Here is a 25,810-nt window from a genome sequence, read left to right as displayed (position 1 = left end):
TGAATATATTGAGGTCAGTATTCAAGAGGGATATGAGCCTGTAACTACCGCAAGCAGCCGGGTCCTTGCCTTCTTTATGTATGAGAGATATGTGAGCTCTTAAGGTGTCTTGTGGGAAGGAGGAGTCCGTTCCCAATGCATTAAAACGTTTTTGCATGTGTGGGCCGAAGGTGGGTAAAAAGGATTTGTAATATTGTAAGGTAAACCATCAGGACCTGGTGCTTTTCCTAACTTAAAAGATCCAATAATTTTTTAAATTTTTTGTAGCTTCTCCATCGCGATATGGGTCTCTAAATCTTCTTGAATCACCATAGGGAGCTTGGGCAATTGAGAGGATGCAATATATTTGTCTATCTGGGACTGGGGTGTATTTTGGCCTGGAAGGTTGTATAATGAGGTATAGAATCCCCCCGAAATTCAGGAGTGATGTGTTTAGGAAAGGTTATTCTTTGTCCTGTCCGGGAGGTTAAATGAGGGATATAATTTGCCGATCTCTGTTCCTTCACCGAGTTAGCCAGCAGTTTTCGGCATTTGTTTAGCGGAACGTAGTGAAATTTGCGACATCTTTGTATGTCGGCTTTAGCTATATAAAACTGGAGGTCAGGAACTTGTTTGTGGAGCGCCAATAATTCCCTTTCCACCACTGCCTCCTGATTTTGTTTGTGTTGCCTGGAAACTTCTTCTAAGATCTCTGGGGACTAGAGGAGACTTTTTATGGAGTCTCCAGAATCAGAATTGGAAGGGACCTCCAATAAAACGTAGCTCCGTGTGATGGGAGCATGGTCTAAGAACGTAATCGAATCTATGGTTGATGTGGTGACGGCATGTAGTTGGTTGTGGGGGAAAAGAAACCGATCAATCATGGAGTAGGACTTATGCGGTGTGGAATAGAGCGTGTAATCTCGCTCACCTGAATGTTGTAATCTCCATATATCCACTAGTTGGGCTTCATGCAACACCTAAGAAATCGGTCTGTGGGGGACTGAAGGACAGCCCGATGAAGTGTCTACAGAGGGAACCAGAGGTACATTAAAGTCGCCCCCCACTTGTAGTTGACCCTCTGAAAAGGATGTAATTCTTTTCAAGTTTCAACAGATGAAAAGATCCTGCTTCTCATTGGGTGTGTATATTATTGCAAGTGTTACCTTAATGTTTCCCATTAGTCCTTTAACACAAAGTAAACGCCCTGCAGGGTCCCTAAGGGTATGTTGATGTGTCCATGGGTTTTTAGCTAATATCAGGATGGACACCCCTTTGGATTTCGCCGCCACATTCGTCGAATGGTAGGATATGGCATAGTATCTATTTTTTAAGATAAGCAGTCTATCATCCCTGAAGTGGGTTTTTTGAATGAACGCCACATGTGCTCTGTTTCCCCCTGGGAGGGGTAAGGGGAAAAAAAAAAAAAGGTGGGGAGGGGTGTAGGATGGGAAAAGAAGAGAAAGAAGGTATAAAGACGGAGTAAATAAGGGAAGGGGTAAGGAAATGTCACCCTTAATTATAATTTGGCAGACTTGATGTGCACAGGCCTAAGTGGGGGAGTGGTCCGGCGAGTGGGAGTCTGGTATTCTAAGTATGGTCAGTAACAAAATCCAGGGCTGACTGGAGCAGTGAGGGACTGAGCTGCATGCCTGTACATAAGGCTAATGGTGGCCACACGGCTCATTAAGTGTTGCAGATGTAGCGTATTCAAGCCAAGTTAAACACGCTACATTCAACTTGGCTTGAATACGCTACAGAGGAGAGGCAGAAGAGAGCACCACGTGGAGAGGAGGGGAGCTGTGATTGTTGTGATTGCCGTGCTTTGAAGGGGAGCAGACATCGGGGGAACAGCTGAGGGAGACTCGGACAGAAGCCAGTGACTGAAGGGGGACTGCCAACGCAACGTGACAGACACCAGTCGGCGGGGACAGTACTGCAGGCGTGCAGGGACTGACTGACAGGACAGGACAGGAGACAGCAGAAACGTGAGTGTGCTGAATCAGCTGTTTGGCTGAGTGAGGGAGAGGGGGATCACACAGACCGCGTGTAGAGAGACTGACAGGGGGAGGCTGCAGGATCTTCCATCAGACAAGGACAGACCAGGGCAGGCCAGAAGTAGATCCGACAGTACCTTGCTACCTGCAAATACCTGGGACCACCGAATGGCGGCGGCGGAGGACGGCCAGGGGGGCTGACACACAGGACAGACTTTAATTACTAAATCCCCATTAGATTAGTCGGTACAATGCCCGGCGAGTGTGGAGATGCGACTCAGTGTACATCTTGTGATATGTATGCGTTCCTCGATCATGCGATCGAGGGCGAATACAAATTCACAAAATGTAAGCACGTTGCTTCCCTGGAAGCTCAGGTCCTGAATCTAGGGAGGCAGCTGGCAACACTGAGCCAAATGTCCAAACCGGAGGAGAGCTGGGACCGTACCAGTCAGGTGCGGGCAGGGGCCTGCACAGAGGTGGGCGGAGTATTGGAGGTGCAGGCATCAGAGCAGAGTAGAGGGGTGACAGTTAGGAGGGGTAGAAGGGGACAAGGCAAGGAGGCCGGTCCTGTGCTGGAGCCCCCTAATAAATACGCCCCGTTGCGTGATGTTGGGGAAACCAGTCAGGGACCAGCATTGCTGGAGCAGAGCGATGCCCCTAGCTGCCAGGGGAAGAACTCCTCCAGTGAGGCCGGGAGAAAGGGAAATAATAGACAGAAGACAGGTGCTGGTGGTAGGGGACTCAATTATTAGGACAGACAGTGCAATCTGCCACAAAGACCGTGAGCGCCGAACAGTCTTCTGTTTACTGGGCGCTGGGGTTCGCCACATCGCGGATCGGGTCGACAGATTACTGGGTGGGGCTGGGGAAGACCCAGCTGCCATGGTACACGTGGGTACCAATGACATAGGCAGAGGAGATGATGGAGAGTCCTAAACTATTTCAGGAACTTAGGAGCTAAGTTGAGGACTAGGACCTCCAAGGTAGTATTTTCAGAAATACTACCTGTACCTCGAGCCACACCAGAGAGGCAGCGGGAGTTTAGGGAAGTTAACAAGTGGCTGAGGAGCTGGTGTAGTAAGGAGGGTTTCGGGTTCCTGGAGAACTGGGCCGACTTCTCAGTCGGCCACAGGCTTTTTGGTAGGTACAGATTGCACCTAAATGGGGAGGGTGCAACCGTACTGGGTGAGAGGATGGCCATAAAGTTAGAGGGGCTTTTAAACTAGGTGATGGGGGGGAGGGTACAGATATAGAATTAGCCAGTGGAAAGCAAGATTCAGAGGGCAGAAATGGGGGCATTAGCGGTAGGGTGTTCGGAGCTTCTAAACCCAGGGTGGGTATGAGGAAAAATAAAGAGAGCAGCCTAAAAACATCATATGAGGATATATGTAACCGGTCAAAATTACCAGGCTTGTATACCAATGCCAGAAGCCTGGCTAACAAGATGGGAGAGCTGGAGCTGCTGATGTTTGAGGAGGACTTAGATTTTGTGGGGATAACAGAGACTTGGTTTGACAGCTCTCATGACTGGATGGCAACCATTCAGGGGTATTCCCTTTATCGCAGAGAAGGTAAAAAAGGGGGAGGGGTATGTCTATATTAAGAACAGTGTACAGGTAAATATGAGGGATGATATTAATAATGGAGCTATGGACAAGGCAGAATCCCTATGGGTAGAACTTCAAAGGGAAGGCACTGTGGGGAAGGTAATATTGGGCGTATGCTATAGGCCCCCCAACCAGAGGGAGGAGGGGGAGGCGGACCTCCTTTTACAGATAGGATTGACAGCAAGGATGGGAAATGTCATTATAATGGGGGACTTTAATTATCCAGATATAGACTGGGCAGAAGGAACCGCGCATTCAGCCAAGGCTCGGCAGTTCCTAAATGTTTTGCAGGACAACTTCATGGGTCAGATGGTGAATGCACCGACAAGAAACAATGCAATACTTGACCTACTGATTACCAACAATACAGACCTGCTCACGGATATAGAAATACGGGGAAACTTGGGAAACAGTGAGAATAGGTCAATTAGTCTCAGTATTAATTATAGTAATAGGAAACACAAGGGCAATATAAGGACACTGAATTTCAAAAGAGCCATTTTCCCCAAACTGTGCTCTCTGCTAGAAAATATCAAATGGGATAGAACCCTGGGAACAAAGAACACGGAAGGAAGAGAAGGAGGAAGAGAGTAAAAAGAACCCCAAGAAATTCTTTAAGTATATAAACAGTAAGAAAGCGACGCCAGAACACATTGGCCCCATAAAAGACGATAAGGGAGTTTTGGCCACAGAGGACAGGGAAAAGGTGGTAGTGTTAAATAATTTCTTCTCTTCAGTCTTCACAAAAGAATTGGGGGGCTACATTAACCCAGCTTGTAAGGCCAAGCTAAATAACACACCTCAGGAAATACCGCCGTGGCTAACAGAAGATGGACTTAAAACTAAACTAGAGAAACTTAACATAAATCACCCGAGGGTTCTTAAAGAGCTCAGCCAGGTGATTGCCAGACCATCTTTAAAGCGGAGTTCCGGGCACAAAAACGATATTTTTTTTTTTGTGCCCGTCCGCTAGTTCAGCCTAACCTGAAAAGGAATTGGATAGTTAGATTTTTTTTTTTTTTTTTAAAACTCACCTTGTAATTGACGATCGTAAATACTCACCTCAGGGTACTTCATCCCTCGGAGCCGCGGCTCACCCCGTCACTTCCTGCGCTGCGATGATTCCTGGGAGCTAAACGTCATCGCTCCCAGGAATCAATGCGCCGGCACCGGCCCCGCTCGTCACTTCCGGGCGCCGCCGCATTCCCCTGCTAAACAGCTTCTGGGCATGCCGCACCGGAAGTGATGAGAGGGGCCGGTGCGGCGCATTCTGGGAGAAGAAGACGCGGAAGAAGACGCAGAAGAGGACCGCGCCGGCTTCAGCTGCCCACAAGAGAGATGGAAGCGCTGTGGAAGAAATTTTATTATAAGTAAGTATTTCTTCTAAAAGGTAAGTGCGAACCGGGACAGATCAGAGGCTAGCCATTGTGGAATGTACTAGCCCTGACTGTCCCGGGGGTATGTTCATTAAAAAATGACATCTGTGCCCGGAACTCCGCTTTAAGGATAGCTTACAGACGGGTATGGTGCCAGCTGATTGGAAAAAAGCCAACGTGATACCAATATTTAACCACTTGCCAACCGGTCACGTTTACTGTACTGCGGCAAAGTGGCTCATTATCGTCCAGCGACGTAGACCTACATCGCTGGACTCCTTCCCTGCGCGCGCCGCCGGAGACTCGCTCCCGCGGTATTCAGTCACAGCGGGAGTCGGGCCAGGGGAAGAGAGGCGGTGATTACCGCCTCTCTTCACCGATCGTCAGGGATCGAGTGTGGAAATCCGCACGCTTGTGTAAACAAAGCGGGCGGATCTCCTAAGTGACATGCAGGTATAGATTACAGGATTCAGAATAGCTGAACCTGCGATCTGTGCCTGTGTCACTCAGTCCCCTCCCCCCCACACACGCTAGTAAGCACCAGGCATACATTAACCCCTTGATCACCAATAAAAGTTAACCCCTTCCCTGCCAGTGTCATTTTTACTGTAACAGTGCATATTTATAGCACTGATTACTGTAGTAATGTCACTGGTACCCCCAAAAGTGTCAAATGTCAAACAAGGGTCCGATCTGTCCGCCGCAATGTCGCAGTCCCGCCAAAAAAATTGCATATCGCCGCCATTACTAGTTAAAAAAAAAAAAAAAATAAAACATAAATTTCCCGTAGTTGCTGCGATAACTTTTGCGCAAACCAATCAAAATACCCTTATTGCGATATTTTTGAAAAAAAAAAAAAAAAAAATGTAGCAGAAAACAAATTGGCCTAAAATGTTAAAAAAATTTTGATTTTTACATTTTTTTGGGGGAATTTCATATAAAAAATGTGAAAAATAGTTATTTTTTCAAAATTGGCGCTCTTTTTTTGTTTATAGCGCAAAAAGTAAAAATCGCACAGGTGATCAAATACCACCAAAAGAAAGCTCTGTGGGGAAAAAAAGTACATAAATTGAATTTGGGTACAGCATCGCACGACCACGCAATTGTCTGTTAAATTAACACAGTGCCGAATCGCAAAATATGGCCTGGTCAGGAATGGGGTAAAATCTTCCGGTCTTAAAGCGGTTAAAAATACGGTCATTGAGAATTTTTTTGTCAAAGACATGTAGCTAAATACATTTTGGCCTAAATATGACAAAAATTGAATATATTGGATATTTTTTAAACTGTCAAGTAGAAAAATATTGTTATTTTTTAAAAATTTTCATATTTTTTTATTAATATTGTAAAAAATAAAAAGCGCAGAGGTGATCAAATACCACCAAAAGAAAGCTCTCTGGGGAAAAAAGGACGTAAATTTAGTTTGGGTACAGCGCTGCATGACCGCACAATTGTCAGTAAAAGTCGCACAGTGTCGAATCGCAAAAAGTGGCCTGGACGTAAGACCGCAATATCCTCCGGTGGTAAAGTGGTTAAAAAAGGGCCGAGATATATCCCGGGTAACTATAGGCCGGTCAGCCTAACATCACTAGTCTGCAAGATTTTGGAGGGGATGTTAAGGGACCACATACAAGACTTTAGTAATGAAAATGGTATTATTAGTAGTAATCAGCATGGATTCATGAAAAATCGTTCTTGGCAAACCAATCTATTAACCTTCTATGATGAAGTGAGCTGCCACCTAGATAAAGGTAAGCCTGTGGATGTGGTGTACCTGGACTCTGCAAAGGCCTTTGACACCGTTCCCCACAAACGCTTACTGTTCAAACAAAGGAAGGTAGGTATGGACCATAAGGTGAGTACCTGGATAGAGAACTGGCTCCAGGGGAGGTTGCAAAGGGTGGTGATTAATGGGGAATACTCAGATTGGGTGGGTGTGGAAAGCGGGGTCCCCCAGGGTTCTGCCCTGGGGTCAATCCTGTTTAATTTATTCATAAATGATCTAGAGGAGGAGATATCGAGTAAAATCTCAGTGTTTGCAGATGATACTAAACTAAGCATGCCAATATCTTCTGGGCAGGATGTGGAAACCTTACAAGCGGACCTGAACAAAATAATGGGGTGGGCAACTACATGGCAGATGAGGTTTAATGTTGAAAAATGTAAAGTAATGCACTTGGGTGCCAGAAACCAGAAAGCAAGCTACTCACTAGGGGGGGAACCTCTGGGTGAGTCTAGGATGGAAAAGGCCCTGGGGGTACTGTTAGATAACAGTCTTGGCAGTGGCATGCTATGCCAAGCCGCTGCAAGCAAAGCCAACAGATTACTGGGATGTATAAAAAAGGGGATTCGCTCCAGAAATAAAGAGATTATTTTCCCACTCTACAAGACTCTGGTCCGGCCACATCTGGAGTATGCTGTCCAGTTCTGGGCACCTTTACTCAGGAAGGATGTGCTGGAACTGGAGAAAGTCCAGAGAAGAGCAACAAAAATAATTAGGGGAATGGAGGACATCAGCTATGAGGAAAGACTACAAGCACTGAACTTATTCTCTCTGGAGAAGAGACGATTGAGGGGGGATATGATATCAATGTACAAATACTGTACTGGCAACCCTAGCATATGGAAAAACCTATTCAGAGAAAGGGAATACAATAGGACACGTGGCCACTCACTAAAACTAGAGGAAAGGCGGTTTAACCTTAAAATACGCAGGGGGTTCTTCACTGTAAGAGCAGTAAGGATGTGGAATTCTCTTCCGCAAACCGTCGTATCAGCAGGGAGCATCAATAGTTTAAAAAAACTATTAGATGGGCACCTTAAAGACCACAATATACAGGGGTATACAATGTACGGTTAACAGCAAACACACGCACATCAGGTTAGGTTGAACTGGATGGACTGATGTGTTTTTTTCAACCTCACTATGTAACTTGAGCTCTGGGATCGACGTGCCTGGACATGTCGGCTACTCAACCTTAGCTCTTTCAAAAACATGTGACCAAGCCTCAGAGAGCAACCCAGTCCCCCCTGAATCCTAGTACTTGGGTATCATCCTAGAGAGAAGAGAAAAATATGGGATAGTGGTAGTTAAGATTCACCCATCTAATGTCAAACTTGGTACACATGGGACGGTCATCTGTTACTTACAGAGGATTAAGAGTTAGGATTCATGGGAGTCGTCCCTTGAAGGCTCTCTGGAGCGACGACGGGTCCTCTGTGATCTCTGAGGCAAGCTCCTCCAGGTTGATGTGGTAGTCTGGCTGTCCCCCTGGCGGGGCAACACCTGCAGCCAATTGAGGACCTCAATTGGATCAGTCTCCATGAAGGTGAGCAGAGCCTCTAAACCCCCTCTTGTACAGAGGGTGAAGAAAGTTTTCTAGGCCCCCTATATCCCCTAAAAAAAAAAAAAAAAAAACCTTGGCTGATCCTGCCAGTTTCTACCCTCCCTTCTGTAAACGGACCACAGTGTATCATGGCTACTGAGCCCTGACACCATGGTCAGTTCAGTTTATGTGCCTCCGTCATCCGCAGCCCTGCTCTCCTCTCCTCTGTCCTTCTTTGTCCTCCTCCCCCCTCTCCTCCCTGCCTGTCAACTGGCCTGCCCACCCCTCTGGCTGCTGAAATAACTAGTAATGTGTTCTATAATCATCAGTCTCCCAAGCCTGTGTGCCTCTGTCTAGGTTTTATTTAAAAAAAGCTGTGAATACCTGATTTCAGTGTGCTGCTCGGAGATCATGTGACTGGCCGCCTCTTTCTCTCCCCTCCTCTCCTCCATCAGCAGGGCAATCTTGGCCCCGCCCACAGCAGCTGTCAGACGGAGAGAGGAGAGAGCCTTTCGGTCACGTGATTGCCGAGCAGCATACTGAAATCCAGGTATTCACACCTAATATCCTTTTTGTGAACTGGTGTCCAAAATTGAACTGCAGATTTCAGATGCTCTCTTGCTAATGATTTGTACAAGAGCAAAATGATACCGCTCTCCCTTTGAAGTCCATACCTCTTTTAATACAAGATGTTTTTGCTTGCATTGGAAACCGCTGCTTGGCATTACATGCTATTATTAAGCTTGTGATCTACCAGAACACCCAGATCCTTCCCCACTATTGATTTCCCCCAAGTGCATATTTTTACCTTTTATCAATGTTGAATCTCATCTGCCACATAGTTGCCCAACTAAATAGTGCATTGGGGTCGCCTTGAAAGTTGGAGATGTCCTGTAAGGATGTAATTCCACTGCAAACATGGTGTCCTTTTCAAACACCGAAAGGGTACTTTTCATTCCAGATAACAAGGGCAAAAAAAAGGGAAGAGCTCCCCTAGTGTAAAAATTCCTATTAATTTAGACACAGTAAAAAGGATTGTTTATCCACTTACCGACCAGGCCGTAGCCGAATGAGTTCTCTCCTCTCCTCGCACGCTGTACACAGAAATCGGTACAGCCTGAGAGGAGAGAGGCTTCAGCACCGCTCATCCCCTGCCTTCTCCATGCCTCGATCATACCACAGTCATGCCTTGATCATACTACATCAGTGCTCATCCGTGCCACACCCGTGTCATTACAATGCTTATCAGTGCCCTACAGTGCCTCACAAAATTGTAATGGGTAGTCAGGAAATGACGGTGCTCCTGCATGTTGGGCCTTTGTATGTGGTTAGGCTGTGTAAAAGTCTCACATGTGGTATCACCATACTCAGGAGTAGCAGAATGTATTTTGGGGTGTCAATTTTTCTATGTACATGCTAGGTGTTAGAAATATCTTATAAATGGACAAAGTTGTGTAAAAAAAAATAAACAAAAAATAGATTTTCTCTATCGTCTATTGACAGATGCAACCTCCATCTTCGTTAGCCATTGGGTTATGCTGCCCCCTGCAGGAGTAGTTCTAGGCAGGAAAAATAGAAATCTCCATGCCCATGTGGCTGTCCCCACAGGCATAACCCACACACCCCCGGCTCCAGCAAACCAGTTTGTTTCTGCCTAGAGGAGTAGTAGGACCTAGGTTTCCTGCTGGGACTTCGGTCTCAAGTTTTTTCATTCTTTTCAGAATATTTTGGTTTTATTTCTCTTTACTCACTTTACTAGCTAGTGTTCAGGGGGATCCTCCTGGTGATCTGCAAGCAATGCCGGATAGGGTTTCGCACTGGACAATCTTAATTTCTCCCCAGCCTGGCCTACGAGCGTGAGCAGGTTATAGTCCCGCACTAGGCCTACCCCCTTTCCAGATGGGAACGAGCCTGCGAGTGGATGTTTCCCCAGGACGTGACGACCTGAAATGCCATGAGTCGCAGCGTACCCCTCGGCTGGCAGCACCCCCACTTCGGGTGGGAGGCGATCTGCTCGGAGCCGACCCCACCCGGTCCATGGTATAGTGAGTAAATGTGTCCCTTTGTGGTCTCAGGTGGGGGGGGATGTGGGCCCTCTTCTGGGGATAATAGGACCTGGACTTACTAAACGACCCCCCTGGCCTGTCAGGTACCCTGCCCTGTGCCCTGTCTGCCTCTCCCATCCCCACAGAGGGCTATGTACCTGGGGCTCCTGGCGTCCTGGAGGGGGTGGCAATCATACCTTGTTTCTTGCTGGGTCTGGTTGTAGATCCTTGATGTCTTCATTTTGGCCTCATGGCACGCCGTGGGCGCTGCCATCTTAAGTTTGGGCAATGTATAATTTTTTTCTATTGACTTGTATGGGGCAGCCATTTTCCCTTTGCTTCTTATTTAAAGCGGAGTTCCGGCCACTTTGGGCCATCCGCTTGCTGACAATCACCTGAAAAAGAAATGGATAGTCCCGATTTTATTATTTATTTTTTTTTCTTACCTTGTTATTTAAGAAAATATACTTATCTTTCTTCCACTTCCTCACTCTGCGGCCGCGGCCTAGCGCTGTCTCTTCCTGCTTGCATTGACTTCTAGGAGCTGAACGTCCTCGCTCCCAGGAATCAATGCACCTGCCCTGCTCGCCCCTTTCGGTGCATGCGCGTCACCTGCTAAACAGCTTCTGGGCATGCCCTAAAGCTGTGTAGGGATGACGCGCCTGCACTGAAACGGACGAGCGGGGCCGGTGCAGGGCATTCTGGGACCGAAGAGCACACGGAAGCGGACGCTCTGGCTTCAGCTGCCCACACCTGAGATGGCAGCGCTGGACAAGGTAAGGTAAGTATATCTTCTAAAAGGTAAGTGCAACCTATCCATTGTAAAATGCACTAGCCCTGACTGTCCCGGGGTTATTTTTATCGAAAAAAAAAAAAACAAAAGTTTCAGAGGCAGGAACTCCGCTTTAAATGCATTGGCATCCATTTCTGTGTAGTCCTATTGAGCTACACAGGCAGTGTGACCTTTCACATCCAGGCTGAGGTCACTTCCTGTGATTTCTTTTCTGCTGCACAGTCTGATTCAGGAGGTTTTTTTTCTCTGGAGGTGGTACAGTACTGGGGTCTTTGTGGGCATATCCCTGCACACTTTGGGAACCGCGAACGGCACTTTTTAAAGTGACAGTACTCCGTTTTTCTGTTACATTGATTATAGAGTCCCAGGCTGTAAATTCACCCTCAGACCCGCTCAGTGCGACACCTGGACTGTCCAGGTAGTAGTCGCTGGCTTTCAGCAGCTCTGGAAAGCCTGGCGACAAAAGTTGATTTTGTAATGAAAAAGGTTACTAGCCGAAAACGGCCGCCGCCTCCTCCATTTTTGGTGGGGTCCTCTGATTCAGAGGCTGATATGGTCACCGCGGACACCCCCCTACCTGAGGGGTCGCTGTCCTTGCAATCCGATGGTGAAGAGGACCCGCCTTCTGCTGCAGCACGGGATCGTGCTCTGGTGGAAGCCCCGATTGCTTCAGTAAGGGAAACTTTTTAAAATTGGCAGATGAGTCCAGGCCGGCAGGGACGCGGGTGTCCTTTTGGCTCCCGCAAGACCCAAGAGTCGGGCAAGATTTTCCTTTGTCCTGAGACTTTTCATGATATTGTTAATGATCAATGGCGGCGCATCAAGCATATGCTAGTAGTGCCTAAGCGCTTTAAACGCCGGTAAACTTTTGCTGAGATGGTTTCCAACCATTGGACTGTGCCGCCTAAGGTGGACCAAACAAATCTACTATTGTGCCTGTGGAGGATTTCCCGGTTTTTACTGATCCGGTGGACAGGTGGGTGGAACCCCCCCCCCCCACCATCTTCACGTGTTGGCGGGTTCTATTCTAAAATTGGTTTTTGTGTCTGTTTTGGTGTCACAGACGGCTGTGGAATGGATTAACGTTCTCAAAGGGAACTTGGACCCTGACATAGTTCCCCTGGAGCTGATGGAACTCTTGGACCAGATGGCTCAGGCCCTGCTGGTCCTGTGTGATGCTTCCCTGGATGCGGCTCCCCTGGTGGCCAGAGTTTCGGCTGAGGGGATTGCCCTCCGGTGCATGGTTTGGCTGAAGAGCTGGTCGGCTGACCAGGCTTCCAAGAAAGCCCTCACAGATCTCACTTTTCTGGGAGAGAGTTTGTTTGGCGACTCACTGGATGAGTTGATCAAGGGTCTGACTGGCTCTTCTTCCTCAATCCTCCAAAGGTAAAACACCTCATGCAAAGCAGGGACCTTCCTTTTACCGCTTATAGGTGGTTTTTTTCGTGTTTCCGGGGTGCAAGAAAAAGGTAAGCCGTTCAGAGCTATTGGAGAGACTAAGGTTCCGCAGACAAGTCCTCTAAAGCATGAAGGGGCGCCCTCACCGGTTTCTGGGATGGGGGATGCCTGCACTTCTTTCAGGAACCCTGGACAAGTGGGTTCACAAACTGATTTGTTCCAGGTACAAGATCGAATTTTGGTCCTCGCCGGGGGACAGGTTTTTCAATCAAATCTTCACCTGTCTCCAGAGCATTTGAAAGATCTACGGGAGGCTGTGCAGGATCTCCTGGCTCAAGGCGTGTTTGTGCCGGTTCCCCCACAGGAATACTCAAGGTTTCAAATTCAAACACACATTCAAACCTGTTTGCGGTGCCCAGAAAGGAGGGCAAGGTGCGTCCAATCCTGGATCTCAAGGCTCTGAACCACTTTGTGCGGGTGCAGAAGTTTAGAATGGAGTCCATTTGGTCGGCGCTGGCCTCCTTGAATCAGGGGGATTTTCTGGCCTCCATCGATATTCCATCGATATCAAAGATGCATATCTGTGCGTCCCCATATTTGAGGGACATCAGCGATTTCTCCACTTTGCGGTGGCAGAGGAGCACTTTCAGTTTGTGGCGTTACCCTTTGGTCTAGCCTCCGCTCCCTGAGTTTTTACCAAGGTCCTGGCCCCGGTGTTGGCCTTGTTACGTCCGAGAGGAATTTCAACTTTGGGATATCTGGTCGATCTCCTGTTGCGAGCAGACTCTCATTTGGATCTGTTGGGCAACATCTTAATTACAGTTCAGACCCTTCAGGAATTCAGGTGGACGATCAATTTCAGGAAATCTGCTCTGTCGCCATCCATACGGGTCACTTATAGGGGGCTGACTCTCTCGACTGTGCACTGGCGAGGGTCTTTCTCCCCTTGGAAAAGCTACAGAAGTTGCAAAGGGCGATCAGGTTGCTGATGGAAACCTATCAGTCCTCCTTGCGGGCTTGCGTGAGGGCCCTGGGCCTGATGGTATCCACCTTTTTCAAGCGGTCCCGTTTGCTCAGTCTCACTCGAGGGCTTTGCAGTAAGATTCTGGCAAAATGGAACAGGGATCCTCGGTCATTGGACCAGAGGATTAGTTTGAGCCATGTCACGAAGTCTGCTCTATCCTGGGGGATCCAGTCACTGGCTTTGTGTCAGGGAAGTCCTTCCTGCCGCTATTCTGGACGGTGGTCACCACGGACACCAGCCTGTCAGGCTGGGGTTGAGTGCTGGGGAAGCTCTGTGCCCAAGGGACTTGGGCGACAGGAGAGTCTAACTTGCAGATCAATATTCTGGAGCTCAGAGCAATCCAGCTTTTCCTGTTACACTGGACGAGTCGGATACAGTCACGTAAGCCACGGCTGTGGCTTACATCAATCATCAAGGGGGCACCAAGGGTGTCCTGGCGGCCAAGGAGTTGGCTGAGATTCTTGTTTGGGCGGAAGACAATGTTCTGGCTCTTTCCGCAGTCCACATTCCGGGTGTGGAAAATTTGGCAAGCGGATTACCCTAGTCGTCAAGTGCTGAATCAAGGGGAATGGTCCCTTCATCCGAAGGGGTTTAATCTCCTATGTGTCCGTTGGGGGACTCCAGACGTGGATCTCTTTGCATCTCTCCTCAACAAAGTCCAGCATTTTGTGTCCAGGTCTCCGGATCCTCTGGCTGACACCACAGATGCCCTGGTGGCTCCTAGGAGCCAGTATCGGCTGATTTTATGGCTTCCCTCAGCTCGTACTCCTGCCGAGGTTTTTTTATGGTGGCGGTGGAAGGCATTCCGGTCTTTCTGGTGGCATCAGACTGGCCCTGACGGTCTTGGTACGCAGACCTGGTAAAAATGGTCAAAGATCCTCCATGGAGACTTCCTCTGTGGGATGATCTGCTGTCTCAGGGACCGATCTTCCATCCTGCTTTATGGTCGCTGGCTTAAATGACATGGCTGTTGAAAGCAAGGTAATAAAATTAAGGGATAGAGGCTTTCTGACTCCTAATCTTTTGAAGGCTAGGAAATCGAAGTCAAGGAAAATCTATCATCGTACGTGGAAGTCGTACATTTCATGGTGTGAATCACTGCAGCTGCACCCTCGCTTGTTTTCTATAGCTAGGGTTTTGGCCTTTTTACAAAAAGGTGTTGAGCAGCAATTGGCTTTATCAAGGCCAAGTGTCGGCCTTGGCTATTTTCTTCCAACGTCAGTTGGCTACTAATAGCTTGATTCACACGTTATTCAGGGGGTGTTTCATCTGGCTCCTCCGAGGAGATCCCCTGTTGCCTCTGTGGGATCCCAATCTGGTTTTGTCTGTTCTTTAAAAGCCTCCTTTTGAGGATATTGGGGAGATTTCTCTGCTTTCTTTGTCACAGAAGGTTGCCTTCCTGGTGGCTATTACTTTTGCTCAGAGTATCTGAGTTGGCGGTGCTGTCCTGTCGTTCACCTTATTTGGTGGTCCACAGAGATAAAGTGGTTCTCCGACCTAATCCGTCCTTCCTCCCTAAGGTGGTGTCGGATTTTCATCTCAATTGCGTTGCCTTCCTTATGTCCTAAGCCTAAGCATCCAAAGGAAATTGCCTTACACTCTTTGGATGTGGTTCGGGCGATAAAGGTTTATCTGACAGTTACTGAGTCTTTTAGAAAAACTGACTCTTTGGCCTTATGGACGGACCTCAAAGGTTTGGCTGCATCTGCTGTTACCATATGAAGTTGGATCAGGCAGATTGTTGTTCAGGCTTATTCCATCAAGGGTCAGGTTCCTCCTTTCCCTGTGAAAGCACATTCTACTAGAGTGCTGAGTGCCTCTTGGGCTTTTCGCCATCACACCTCTGTTTGTACAAGTTTGTAAGGCAGGGACTTGGTCGTCTGTGCACACTATTACAAAATTCTACAAGGTGGATTTGTTTGCATCTACGGATGCCTCTTTTGGCTGCAAGGTTTTGCAGGCTGCTGTTTCAAGAATGTTTGTTTCGTTTCTCTTAGGGTTTTTGCGCCTGGGAGAGCTCCTGTTTTGTTGGAGCTTCATGTTACCCAGTTGGCTAAGTTTAGCCTTTGGCGTTTACGTTACTATCTGATTGCGTTCTTCCCACCCCTCATACCTACACTGCTTTGGGATGTCCCAATGGCTAATGAAAATGGAGCCTGCGTCTGTCAATGGACGATAGAGAAAACAAGATTTCTCTTACGTCCTCCGACAGTCGCCGCCTCTTCATATTCATCACTAATGGGGTTATTGACCTTTGCTCCGTAGGAGTAACTAGGCAACAGAATATATTAATATCAAAGCTTTTAGCATATCCCACCCCCAGGGGGTGGTCCCCTCAGTCCATACCTCCCTGCTTCCTGCATTTCCAACTCAGTTTCTTATGCCTAGCTCAGGAGTATGCAGGCTGTTCCTGTGCTGGGGCTCTTAGTCTCAGCTTCTTTTCTCTCTTTTTGATTTTATTTGAAGTTTTTTCTCTTTCTTTTACTTGGCTGTTTATTTTCAGCGTTAGTTAGTTCTTCTGATGAAGATGATCGTGCGGAGCTGGGTCTCAGTCTGGCCACCCTGGATCCCAGGGCTCAGGGCCAGGGGCTTCCCAGCCTGCCATCGAGCGTTCAGCTTAGGTTTTGCCCTGGCACATTGAACGACCCATCCCTGTTCGCTGCAGGGATGCTATCGGTGAGGTGGCTACCTCACTGGACGCCGCCATTGCGGTTTCGCACCGCAGTTCCGCTGCGTCATGCTTGCGACACTCCCTGTCCTCAGTGCAGCGGTTTTAGTCGCTGGAGCAGGCTCCCCACGCCATCCGGATGGGTAAGTGTAACTCTATGTGGGGACCTGTCTATATGGGTGTCAGTCTGGGACTGTGTGACCCTGCATGTCTGTGTGACTGCTGTGCTCCCTGTCAGTTTCCTGTGTGGACTTGCTGCCTGTGTGTGGGCTGTGAAGGGGGGTCTCTCCCGCTCTGCTGGGTGTCATAGTGAAGCAGTCAGATTTTAGGCATGCTGTGCGGCGATGATCATGGTGGCAGGTCCTGTGAGGTACTGCACGGCGTTTTTGGCGCCAAACGCCGCCATTTTGGGCGGCGATCGATCAGGCCACATGTCGGCGCCATGTTCTGTTTGCCCAGGGATTCCTCAGCCGAGCGGCCATGTTTGTGTAGCCTTGCATAGGCTTCATAGGGGCGGTCAGTCTTGCATCACTTCCTTTTGCTCTGGGACAGCGATCGGTGCAGAAGCCTGTGTGATCTCTCCAGGTTTTATATTTCCTTTTTTCCTGTATTCCTTGCCCAGTTTCTTGTCCCTGTGGGGGTCAGTGTATTCAGTGGGTGCGGTGGGCTTGCGCTCGCCGAGATCTTAAAGGGACATTACCCTTTACTACTTTTTTGCTGGGGCATGGATTCTCAGGATTGCAAGTTTCCTCCCACCTTGGTGGGGGGCCAAGGGGCTGCTGCTTCCCCCGAGGGGGCTGATCTGGCCACTATTGTGGCAAACTTAGCTGCTCAAGTGCAGATGCTGGTGGCTGATCGATCCACAAAATGGCCCAGGGTGTCTTTTTCCTCTGATTCAGAGGGCGATGGGGCTGCTATGGCTGGAGTGCCCTTCTCAGGGTCTCACTCATCCCTAGACCTTGTGGGGTCTGACGGGGAGGCTGAGGTGGAAGGGGTTGATTCTCCCCCTGGCTCGTCTGAAGAGCTTGCACTCATGGATGAGTTGGTTGCTTCTATCAAACAAACGCTGCATTTGCAGGATGAACCATGTCCTCCTGCTTTGATGTCCTCTTATGGGACGCAAAGGAAACGCAAACATCGCAGGTTTTTCCTTGCTCTACGGAATTTCAGCGCGCGGTTGATGAGCAATGGCGCAATTTAAAGAAGCCTTTTGCTGTGCCGAGTAGGTTCAAGCTGCGTTATCCTTTTACACCAGCTACTGATGAGCGTTGGTGTGTGCCTCCTCAGGTGGATCACGCGGTGGCTATTTTGAATAAATCAACTGCGATCCCTGCTGAGGATACCCCGGTTTTCCGGGACCCGACGGACAGGAGGTTGGAATCTCTGGCCCGTCATGCTTATACGGTTGCTGCCTCTATGCTGTGGCCTATTTTTGCTTCCATTATGGCAGCCCAGGCTATTGCGGATTGGACGCAGGTGCTCAAGCGCACTCTGGTGGCTGACTCTGCCCCGCCGACAACTTTGGCTATGGTGGATCAGATTCATCAGGGTGTCATGTATTTGTGTGATGCGGACCTGGATTTGGTCCCTTTGGCTGCGCGTCTTTCTAGTGTGGCGGTCTTGAACCGTCGCCTGATATGGCTGAAATGTTGGTCTGTTGACCAATCTTCCCGCAAGACTTTGGCTAATTTGCCCTACGCGGGATCTCGCCTTTTTGGCGAATCTTTGGATACTCTAATAAAGGGGATTTCTGGGGGTAAAAGCACTCTTTTGCCCCAATCTCACAAGAATAAGTTTGTTCGTGGTAAGAAGAATGCCTCGTTTAGGCCCTCTCAGGGGTCCTTTCGTGCCTTTCGGTCGCACTATAAGGACAAGCCCTTCAAAGGCCAAGGCTCCCAGAAGAAGCCGTGGTCGGGTAAGCAGAAGGCTGGCCAGTCCGGTTCCGCTGCCCATAACAATGCGGCCTGAAGGGGCGCCCTCACCCGTTTCTGTGGTGGGGGGAAGTTTGCTCGGTTTTCTTCAACCCTGGCTGGACCGTGTTCGGGACAGGTGGGTTCAGGAAATCGTTCGATCTGGATACAAGATCGAGTTTCTCTCTCGGCCGGCGGGCAGATTTTTCCCCTCAAACCTTCAGCTGACTCCGGAGCGCTAGCAGGATCTGCACCTGGCGGTGCGGGACCTGCGGGCCCAGGGAGTGGTGGTCCCGGTGCCTCATTGGGACAGATTTCGGGGGTTCTATTCCAATCTGTTCACTGTGCCCAGAAAGGAGGGCAAGGTGCGTCCGATTCTGGACTTGAAAGCTCTGAACCGCTTTGTACGGGTTCGCAAGTTCCGCATGGAATCCCTGCGATCGGTGGTGGCTGCCCTGGTTCCGGGGGAATTCATGGCCTCCATTGACTTGAAGGATGCATACCTTCACATCCCCATCTTCGAGGGTCACCAGAGGTACCTTCGATTTGCCATTGCGGAGGATCATTACCAATTCGTGGCGTTACCCTTTGGTCTCGCTTCGGCTCTGCGGGTTTTCACCAAGGTGCTTGCGCCGGTTCTGGCCTTATTGAGGGCCCAGGGCATTTTCTGTCCTGGGGTATCTGGACGATATTCTGATTTGGTCCGCGACCAGTCAGAGCCTGGTGAACGACCTGTCCATCACGATGCAGACTCTGCAGGAATTCGGCTGGACGATAAATTTTCCAAAGTCCACGTTGTGTCCGTCGGTTCGTCTTCCCTACCTGGGGATGATTCTGGACTCTGTTCAAGCGAAGGTCTTCCTGCCGGAAGACAAGCTTCGGACACTTCAGTGCGAAGTCAGGTCCCTCAGGGACAATCAGTGCTCGTCCCTCCGGACGTGTATTAGGTGTCTGGGATTGATGGTTTCGGCCTTCGAGGCGATTCCCTTCGCCCAGTTTCACACACGGGAGCTTCAGGCGGAGGTCCTGGACAAGTGGGACGGGCGTCCGCAATCTCTGGATCTGCGGCTGTCGTTGAGCCATCTCACCCGAAGGGGTCTTTTGTGGTGGCTCCAGTCCCCTGCGGTGTCGGGGGGCAAGTCCTTTGTCGTGGATGGTGATCACCACGGATGCCAGCCTGTCGGGCTGGGGTGGTGTTCTGGGCGTTCTGTCCGCCCAGGGAACTTGGTCGGAGGAGGAATCCTCCCTTCCGATCAACATTCTGGAATTGCGAGCGATAAATCTCTTTCTTCTGCGTTGGACGGACAGGCTTCAGGGCCATCCAGTTCGGGTACAGACGGACAATGCCACAGCGGTGGCCTACATCAACCACCAAGGGGGCACCAGGAGTGCCCGGGCGGCTCGGGAAGTAGCCGACATTCTGTCTTGGGCCGAGACGCACGTCCCGGCGATATCTGCAGTTCATATTCCGGGGGTGGAGAACTGGCAGGCGGATTATCTGAGCCGCCAGACCCTGGACCAGGGAGAATGGTCCCTTCACCCGGATGTCTTCCAGATGTTGTGCGTGAAGTGGGGATCCCCAGATGTGAACCTGTTCGCGTCTCGTCTAAACAACAAGGTGGAAAGGTTCGTGGCAAGAACGCGCGATCCTCGGGCAGACGCCTCAGACGCGTTAGTGGCGCCCTGGCATCAGTATCGCCTGATGTATGCCTTTCCACCGATTCAGCTGCTGTCCAGGCTCCTTCGCAGGTTGGCTTCGGAACAGCACACAGTGATTCTGGTGGCACCGGACTGGCCTCGCCGGTCTTGGTACGCAGACCTCGTGAATCTGGCGGTCGACGCTCCGTGGCGTCTGCCACTTCGAGAAGATCTCCTGTCTCAGGGACCGATATTCCATCCTGCTTTACAGACGCTGGCTTTAATGGCCTAGCTGTTGAAAGCCAGGTCCTGAAGGATAGGGGTCTTTCCCCTGAGGTCATTCCCACTTTGATCAAGGCTAGGAAGGCCTCTTCGGGGAAGATTTACTACCGTACTTGGAAGGCTTACTTTGCCTGGTGTGAGTCCAGGGGGTATTCCCCTCGCTCGTACTGTGTCGAGGGTGTTGGCTTTCCTTCAAACGGGCGTGGACCAGCGTTTGGCGTTAGCCACGATTAAGGGTCAGATTTCTGCGCTGGCCGTTCTCTTTCAACGCCCTGTGGCGTCTAACTCTTTGGTTAGCACCTTTGTTCAAGGGGTGCGACATATGGTCCCTCCTAGGAGGGAGCCTTTGCCTCCATTGTATTTGAACCTTGTTCTGTCCGTGTTGCAACATGCTCCTTTTGAAAATATCAGGGAGATCTCGTTATCTCTGTTGTCCAAGAAGGTTGCCTTCTTAGTGGCGATCACTTCGGCTCGCAGGGTGTCGGAGCTGGCGGCCTTGTCCTGCAAATCTCCGTATTTGGTGATTCACTTGGATAAGGTGGTCTTGCGACCTAACCCGTCTTTTCTTCCGAAGAGGATCTCGGAATTTCACCTCAATGAGGATATTGTTTTGCTTTCGCTTTGCGCGAAGCCTAAGCATCCGAAGGAGGTGTCTTTGCATTCCTTGGATGTTAGGGCGATCAGGGTTTACCTGTCATCGACTAAATCCTTTCGCAAGTCGGATTCTCTCTTTGTCCTTCCTGAGGGACCTCGGAAGGGCATGGCGGTGTCGGCTGCTACCATCGCCAAATGGATCAGACAGACCATTGTGCAAGCCTGTGCTTTGAAGGGGAAGGTTCCTCCTTTTCCTGTGAAGGCGCACTCTGCCAGGTCTCGGAGTACGTCTTGGGCCTATCGTCATCAGGCTTCTGTGGCCCAGGTGTTTAAGGCGGCGACTTGGTCGTCCGTTCACACTTTCTCAAAATTTTACAAAGTGGATGTTCAGGCATCGGCAGATGCTTCCTTTGGCCGCAAAGTTCTTAGTGCGGCAGTGCCTTAGGGTCCCTTGTTTGGGCCCTTGGCTGTTGGGGTGTTTTTACCCCTGGGTTACTTGTTTTTTCCTGGGTTGTTGCTCCTGTTGAGCATGTTTTCCTATTGCCCAGTTGGTTCTATTACTTTGGTAAGGTTCCTTTCTCTGATGTGGGTACTGCGTTGCTTTAGGCGCAGCTGCTCTTTTTCCCACCCCTCATGTCTACACTGCTATGGGACGTCCCCATTAGTGACGAATATGAAGAGGCGGCAACTGTCGGAGGAGAAAACTGAATTTTTGTAAAATCTTACCTGTAAAATTCCTTTCTCGGAGTCCTCCGACAGTCGCCGCCCCCGCCCCTCTTTTGGGGTTTGTTTATGTACTCTACTGCTATGCTACTGAAACTGAGTTGGAAATGCAGGAAGCAGGGAGGTATGGACTGAGGGTACCACCCCCTGGGGGTGGGATATGCTAAAAGCTTTGATATTAATATATTCTGTTGCCTAGCTACTCCTACGGAGCAAAGGTCAATAACCCCATTAGTGACGAATATGAAGAGGCGGCGACTGTCGGAGGACTCAGAGAAAGGAATTTTACAGGTAAGATTTTACAAAAATTCCATTTTTTGTAAGATCTTACCGTAAAATCTGTTTTTCTGAAGTCCATTGACAGACGCAGCACCCGCCCCTCTGATATGGGGATGATTTTTTTTCTCTCTTCACTGCTTACAACTAAACTGGTTTGCTGGAGCAGAGGGTGTGTGGGGTATGCCTGTGGGGACAGCCCCGTGGGCGTGGAGATTTAAAAATTTTCCTGCCTAGAACTACTCCTGCAGGGGGCAGCATAACCTAATGGCTAATGAAGATGGAGGCTGCGTCTGTCAATGGACTTCAGAGAAACAGATTTTACGGTAAGATCTTACAAAAATCCTGTTTTTAACTTTCTTTCCACATTTTTCAAAAACTTGTCGAAAAAATGACATGCTCAAAAGATGCATTTTGCCTCCTAGATTATGTGTTTGGGTGTTTGATGGGTTAATTTTGTGGGAGTTTCCATTGTCCTGGTGCTCTAGGGACTTCAAAAGTGTGATAGCTTGTTGATGTGTAATTTGATGCTCCAGGACGCCTGAAGGTGCTACTTGGATGTTGGGCCTCTGTATGTGGCCAGGCTTTGTAAAAGTCTCACACATGGTATCGCCATACTCAGGAGGAGTAGCAGAATGTATTTTGTAGGAAAAAAGGTAACCCTCTTAAAGGTGATGGGATTTTAAGGGCCAAAAGAACCACAAAAATAAATAAAAAAAGGTATAAATGTAATAGTTCATGTAGAGCTGCAGAATTAATCGTTAAAAAGCGCGATCTCGATTCACCCCCCTGACGATCTTAAAACTGCAAAAAACTGCATGTCCTCAATTCTTACTGAGCCGTTTTCTGCTCACTCACAGCTGTAAAAAAAAAAAAAAAAATCTTTGGCAAATGTTTATCAACATTGTTAAAGCTGCTAGATAAGTATAAACAAAATGCTTTACAATGTATCTTTTCGTTCTTTAGGCTGCATTCACATGTCAGCTTATAATCGCGGGCAGAACCGCCGCGGTTCCGCCCGCGATTCGGAGATTTATTGCAAATCGCGGGACGCCTAGCGTTGCCCGTTGATTTGCAATAGCCCCCCAAACGCCGAGCGATGTTGCCGCGATTTACGCCCGCCGAATCGCGGCAACATCGCGCAAACAAAATCGCGGGACGCAATACGCTCCAAAAAAGTACAAGAGCTTCTTTGGAGCGTATTGCGTCCCGCGATTTTGTTTGCGCGATGTTGCCGCGATTCGGGGGGCGTAAATCGCGGCAACATCGCTCGGCGTTTGGGGGGCTATTGCAAATCAACGGGCAACGCTAGGCGTCCCGCGATTTGCAATAAATCTCCGAATCGCGGGCGGAACCGCGGCGGTTCTGCCCGCGATTATAAGCTGACATGTGAATGGAGCCTTAGATCAAAGGAATGAACTTCCGGCTGTAAGGGAGAGCAGTTTAACCTCTTAAAAGTATTTTTTGCTAGAAAATTACTTAGAACCCCCAAACATTATATATATTTTTTTAGCAGAGATTCTAGAGAATAAAATGGCGATCATTGCAATCTTTTATGTCACACGGTATTTGTGCAGAAGTCTTTCAAACGCAGTTTTTTGGGGAAAAAATACAAGTTAGCCCAATTGTTTTTTTATATAATGTAAAAGATGATGTTGCGCCAAGAATCGTGAGAGAATCGTGATCTTTATTCTAAGCAAAAAATTGTGATTCTTATTTTAGCCAGAATCGTGCAGCTCTAAGTTCATGTAAAATCACAAGTATACAGGTGTAGAGATGGCCTTGCGGTTCGCCCAGCGGTCGGTTTGCGGCGAATTTTGCTTGTTTGCTACCCGCCAATTTTGCTAACACATGGCGTTGTTCGTGGCAGCCATATTAGTTTTTATTGGGTAGAACTTTGACCCATGACTAGACATATGCCGGTTTTCGGTAATTCGATATATCGCGGTATTGCATAGCCAAGGTATTGTTATTGTGGCAGTTTCTCTGATCCTGGGTCTGACTTGTGAATTGATACATTTCAGAGAGCTGGATGACTCATTCACTCACACAGCTAACACCTAACTATAAACAAAAATGATTACATTTGTATCTTTTCCTTCCCTCTGCCAGGGAGAAAGGAAGTTTAACCTCTTAAAGACTGGATCTTTTTCTGACACATGTTGCTTGAAAGTTAAAATCAGTTTTTTTTTTTTGCTAGAAAAGTACTTAGAACCCCCAAACATTTTATATATTTTTTTAGCAGAGACCCTACAGAAAAAAATGGCGATTGTTGTAATATTTTATGTCACACTGTATTTGCGCAGCAGTCTTTTAAACGCAATTAATAGACTTTAATGAATAAAAAAAAAAAACGTAACAGTAAGTTATCCCAATTTTTTTTTTTTTTGTTACACAGAGAATCGTGATCTTTATTCCAAGCTAAAAAATCGTGATTCTCATTTTGGCCAGAATCGTGCAGCTTGAGCTGCTATGCCTGCGTTTTCAGCTGAAAAAAGGTGCATGCAGAACTTAAAAAAAATGCAGTGGCCATGAAATCCATCCTTCTTTTGCACCATGCGACTTACCTGCCGTTGCTGCACACGCAAACTGTTTTTAAATGCCGTGCCCACGTATACAAAAAATGCAGAAAGCTTGCCAGAGCAGGAACTGCAGGTTCCTGCTCTGGCATACATGTGAACCAGGCCTAAAGCAATAGTAAAGTAATTTATAAACAACACCTCCTTCAGGTTTAACCACTTCTTGACCACAAGGATTTGCCCTCTTAATGACCAGGCCATCGGATCGGAGCCGAGCGCCAGGACCAGTTATCACCAGTTAGGCCAGACACTGCTTGATGACCTATTTTAGGCCTGGTTCACAGAGTCTGTACTGACTGACTATATAATAATGTGCATAAGTGAACCAAAGCCCCTAAATTCAGCAATGAAATTCAAGTGAGGTGGAAATTTAATAATTTAAATTTAATAATAGAATACCGTGATAATACCGTATACCGTGGCAAAACCTTAATCAATTAATCGCAGCATGAAAATCTGATACCGTCACAAGCCTACCCATGACACAGCCGTCAGGTGGAACGGGACAGCCAATTGAAACATTTCAGCACATGGACATGCCCCCTACCTTATAAATGAACCAGAGCAGGCGGCCATTTCACATTCTGGTTTTTGTCAGCGTAGGGAAAGATCTGCTGTATGCATCAGGGAGAGATTGCTAGACACAAATAGCTCTGTTAAGATCCGCAAAAGTCCTTTTCAGGGCTGGTATTTCGGTACAGGTCTACTACAGTCTCTTTTCAGTTTAGGGACTGGTATCCAGTCTGTGCTCCAAGGACAGTTGGAGATCGGCAGTGACACAAATCGCAAATATGCCCAAACATCGAGATTTAGAAGATGTTTCCATGGTACTCGACCTTTTTGCTCGATGGAGCAGAAGCTGGCCTAACAGTAAGCACTCTTAAAGTATATACTGCGGCACTTTCAGTTTTCTTGGATACACTGCTTAGCAAAAACTCTCTGGTCAAACGGTTTAAGTCTATCTCAAGGAAACGTCCAGCCGAGAGCATGAAGTGGCCTCTTGGGACCTTTCCCTAGTGCTCAGGGCTTTAACTCATGCACCCTTTGAGCCAATTTCGGAATCTTTATTAAAAATATCTGGCACTTAAAACAAGCCTTCCTGATCGCAATTACGTCAACTAGACGAGTTAGTGAACTTCAGGCCCTCTCTATTTAAAGGAACCTTTCTTCAGTCTTCCCAGACAAAATAATACTCAGGGCAGACACGCTGTTTCTCCCCAAAGTTTCATCCGCTTTTCACCGGAGGTCATTTTACCATCTTTCTACCAAAATCATTCCAACTAAGGGGAGGAAGCGTTCACAACCGTGGATGTGAGATGTTCTCTTTGTTATCTGAAGGCCACTGAAGAGTTTATGAAAGTTCCAAATTTTTTCGTCCTATTCGGCGGTCTTCACAAAGGAAAATCGGCATCTTAAAATTCCATAGGTAAATGGATCAGAACTGAAATAAAAACCGCTTATGGCACTCAAAATTATGCCAGCCCGCCGAACATGAAAGTACATTCTACACACTCTATTGCGACTTCCTGGGCAGAGAAAGCTGGGGCCTCCTTTTGAGCAGATCTGAGGAACAGCCGTCTGGTCCAGTGATT

General features: G+C 48.3%; 1 protein-coding gene across 1 annotated transcript in view; it reads left to right on the top strand.

Moving 5' to 3' along the window:
* Window positions 1-25,810, top strand: part of LOC309561587 (zinc finger CCCH domain-containing protein 7B-like) — a 604,923-nt gene that overhangs the window by 73,806 nt on the left and 505,307 nt on the right. The gene's annotated exons all lie outside the window — the stretch shown is intronic.

Source organism: Pelophylax lessonae (assembly GCF_965119305.1).
Source record: "Pelophylax lessonae genome assembly, chromosome: 8".
In the NCBI taxonomy this organism is placed as follows: Eukaryota; Metazoa; Chordata; class Amphibia; order Anura; family Ranidae; genus Pelophylax; species Pelophylax lessonae.
This window is presented reverse-complemented; position numbering and strand designations above follow the sequence as displayed.